This window comes from Dermacentor andersoni, chromosome 3 (assembly GCF_023375885.2).
Source record: "Dermacentor andersoni chromosome 3, qqDerAnde1_hic_scaffold, whole genome shotgun sequence".
NCBI classification, from domain to species: Eukaryota; Metazoa; Arthropoda; class Arachnida; order Ixodida; family Ixodidae; genus Dermacentor; species Dermacentor andersoni.
In genome coordinates this window covers 110,274,933-110,279,068 of record NC_092816.1, presented here as the reverse complement: position 1 = coordinate 110,279,068, position 4,136 = coordinate 110,274,933, and the positions used below count along the sequence as shown (strand labels likewise).

Sequence of the window (4,136 nt, the reverse complement as noted above, 5' to 3'; positions counted from 1 at the left end):
TTCTTTGAGCCACTCCTGCATGTTTGACATTAGCCTGTAGGCAAACTCTGCATATGACTTACTTCTGCCTTTCTCATTTTCCCGAAACTTCCGACGGAACGCCTCCGCTGACAGCCTGTACTTTTTTAGCAGACTCGATTTCACTTGGTCGAAATCCTCTGCCTCCTCTCTCTTCAAGCGAGCGACTACGTCGGCCGCCTCGCCGGGTAACAAAGTGAGCAAGCGCTGTGGCCACGTTTCCCGAGAGAACCCCTGCTTCTCGCACGTTCGCTCAAAGTTAACCAGGAACAAACCAATGTCCTCTCCAAGCTTAAACGGCCGCATCAGGTCAGTCATTTTGAACAATACTCGTTCTCCTGCACCGTGTGCCTGACTTCCATTACGAGCGCGTTCCATCTCTACCTCGAGACGCTTCATTTCCAAAGCGTGTTGACGGTCGCGCTCTTCTTTTTCTTTCTCTTTTTGCTCTTTAAGTTCGCGCTTCTGTCTTTTTGCCGTCTCCCTCTCCTCAATGGTCTCAAGGCGTTCCGGCAGCTCGTCATCCTCAGCTTCTAACTCAAGAATAGCCCTTAGCAGTTCTGGTTTTCTGAGTTTGTCTGAGACATCCAGACCCAACTCTCTTGCAAGCTCCAGCAATTTCGGTTTGCGCAACGACTTCAAATCCATGGCTACTCTGAATGCTGCTTTCTCTACTGCCTACTATTGTCTTGCCGCAAACTAACCCGGCAGCAACGACAACCACAATTACCAGCTCTGTTTCTGACACTAACAAAAGCCTGGCAAAACTCAGAAGAAGAAAGTCCCGCACTCACCAAACCTCGCAGCCAAGAATTCAGCGCAGTCGTTCCGCTGCAGGCAACCAGTCATCACACAGGGCTCGTTGCACTGCTCCCGGATGGTCGTTGTGCTGCTCAGCATACAGTCAACCGCATATCTTCGCTGCTGGCCTCCGTTGTCGCGATCTCACTGCTGGCAGACAGTTGTTGGAATCTCAGCGCTGACGCCCGTTGTTGCAAATGGGTCGCAAGCCCCAAGGGTAGCGTTGGCCTGGCGGCCTGGGGCACAACTGGAAGCATCCGAAGGTCCCGGCAAAGCATGAGTCGACTGGTAACAGAACAACTTGTTTATTCTAACATCGCAAAAGAGCGGGCGGTCAGGTCGACCGAAGTGGAGAGACGGGAGAGCACGTAACTCAACGGAAGAAATCGGAGCCTCTCTCTTGGCGTCCGGGGGCAGCTGCTCTTATACTTTCGCAGTTGAGGGCAAGAAGGAAGGCCTCGTGACGAGGCCACGTGACGGCGGGCACGGACACGCTGAGAGACATGTTGAGACGAGTGTAGTGACGCATCCGCCAACGCGGCGCCGGTCAGACCTCCTCGCTTCACACTTGGGGAGCTCCTCTCCCCGGCTGCCGCGCTTTGACAAGCGTGGGCACACACACACACACGCACACATGAAGACACGTGGCACTGAAACACGCCTGGACGCGCTTGGCGGGGAGGCTTTGCGGCAGCTCCGAACGGGCCAAAATGTCCGCCGCTTTGAACGAAGCCCCGGCGTCCGTTGCATCCGCGCCGGCTATACCGCGCGCCGTAGGCGAAACGTAACAGTCCACTTTCCCCATATATGCTCAGGAAACCATCAGATTTGAGTTCTCATCATCCCAATTTTTTCAAAAAGTTTAGCTGCAACGCGAGCTGCGTAGCCTTTATCAAAACACTTTATAGCGGATTTCAAATCACTGTATATGCAGGCCCACTTACCACAAGAGTTCAAAAGAGCAGTGAAACTAGGCGATCGGAATATGCGTGGTACCATGATGCGGTTCAGGTAGGATGTGCATGACGCAGTTTGTGGTGATAAGGTATATGCGCGTCTGCCTACGACAAACGTGGGCACTGCTATGGGATCGTGGGAAGTTTCTCTGAGCAGGCCGTGTGTTCTAACACCTACCATTCGTCTCTGCCAACGTTTTCGGCGTCTGATGCCTTGTTACGTGAGTTGCGCGGGGCAAAAGTATGGCCGAAAATTTTGAGCAGGCGTTCTGTTACGACTTGACGCTCTAGAGAATGCACGGGGAGAAACGCGCTCTCGAAGTAAATGCTCCATATGTTATTTAATATGTAGCTGCAGGTCGCCCTATGTAAACGCATGCGATCGGAGAAATAGCTTGGCTCGGCAGCCCCTGCACCAAATTTCATTAGTTCTCGCTATTAAAAAAACTTATTTTTGCAAGTTGGTGGAGGGCTTGAAGCCTGCTTCACCTCTGCCGCTGGTCAAAAAGTTATTCAACTGACAGACAGTACGAGCAGATATTTACCCGGCCTTAGGAACTTGGACAAAATTGTTGAAAAATAGAAAAATTAAAAAAAAAAACGACACGAACCGGTTTACAACTCAACTCTCCAATGGTCAACGATATCACATTTTCATAAACTGCAACTCATACCAAACCTAAAGACAAGCTAGTACGTTGCACTATACATCGGCAGGTCTGTTGATTAAGCGTCGGGCACCGAGCGCGCGAGCTCTGCTCTCGAGCGAGGCGTTGACGATGCGCCTGAACCACACGCCCGTCTCCTTCGGTACAGTATTATACACCGCTATGACATACAGGGTGTTGTCGTTGCACCGTACAATTTTTTTTTAATTTTAATGAGTGCAGCGAATGTCGCGTTTTCGCAGACGAGTTCCTACTCGAGCCAGACATACTTTGGCCCCTATAACGTCTGCTTCAGAACAATAATTACGAAAAATTATTAATTACCCTTTTTATTAGTGCCTTGGGGGCAGTTGTCCAAATGGGCCAATTTGGAGGCAGCGATATTTTCATCAATACACGTCTTTTAAATATCTTGCATTTCGCACCTAATTCTTGATATTCATCATAAGATTCCAAAGCTTAGTGGAGGTAACGCCGAAAGTGAGTGCGTCGGGCTGTGCGTGAGACGACAACGCACGGCAGAGAAGTGCTGGGCGAAGTTTGAACGATAGCATACCGCGGGAAATCCTGACCCCGCCCACGACCGCATATGCTTGCCAGACAAAGCGTGACGCTACAGCAGCTGCCGCGACTGGCCGAAACGTGCCATTGTGCAAAGAAATGTGATCGTAACAATCGCATAAATGGGTGAGCTAGCGTACTGAGCGCGCCGTGCAATTTCTTTTCGTCGCGCTGGCAGCGAGGAACAGCTATCGCAGTAGCTTGAACAGCGAGCTAAACTTTTTAGTGCACATGTAAGGAGGAACGAAGACAACGGAAATCTGTGCCGCTGGGCGAGTTGGTGAGCAACGGTATTGCGAACCCGAAAGGTTGTAAATTCTAGCGCTTCTGACCCCGAACGCAGACATGGTGCACGATCACACAGGCTGCAGTAGGGGGCAACATTGGAAGTCGGACACCGATAAATCTAAATTTCAGCTGAGGAGCGTGGTAATTAAGGCAGTGAAAAGAACGAATTATGATGGCCGAAAGGATGCGGGTGTGGGCTTTTTATTTTTCGTTTACAGCTTATTCCGTTCTACATATACAATCATCCTGAGGCATCGTTGTGGGGGGGGGGGGGGGGGAGAGACTAGAAAGGGAGATAACAAACAAAACAAATACTGCGATGGGCGATAGAAGGCATGCGTTGTCAGGGCATAACTGAAGGATTATATACGTCTGCACTGCGCTTACACTATATAAAGAAAAAGAAAGCAAGTGATGTGCCAAAGTTCTGGTTAACTCACTAATTCGATTAACCATGGATCACGCATGAAACAAAACAAGGTCACCTCTGAATGAAGAAATAAAAAAACGTAGCCACTCCGTCGAGCCGGATTCGAACCAGTGACCTATGGATGCCCGCAGAACGAGACCTCTACAGTCCACCGCTCTACCAACTGAGCTATCGACGGCGACATTTAAGTCTGCCTGTAATTTTTATTCCCTGATCGCGCGGCCACCCGGCTCTCTCCGGCAATCCGGCGTGCAGAGCATAAGTAAGAGGTTTGTGTTTGGCGGAACAATTGACCCCTAGCGTAGAGAGTGTACTTGTGCTGCTTGAATTGATCGATCCTTTATTCGTTACTGTCTACGATGCTGCACTTACTCAATTTTTCTTTCTTTTTCATTTTGTTTTCAATTGTTTGTT

General features: G+C 49.9%; 1 non-coding gene across 1 annotated transcript; it reads right to left on the bottom strand.

The window, feature by feature from the left end:
- Positions 1–3,809: 3,809 nt before the first annotated feature.
- On the bottom strand, positions 3,810–3,900 carry TRNAY-GUA (transfer RNA tyrosine (anticodon GUA)). The gene is given in 2 exon segments: positions 3,810–3,845; positions 3,864–3,900. It is a non-coding gene; the product is annotated as a tRNA-Tyr (tRNA).
- Between the last annotated feature and the right edge of the window lie 236 nt (positions 3,901–4,136).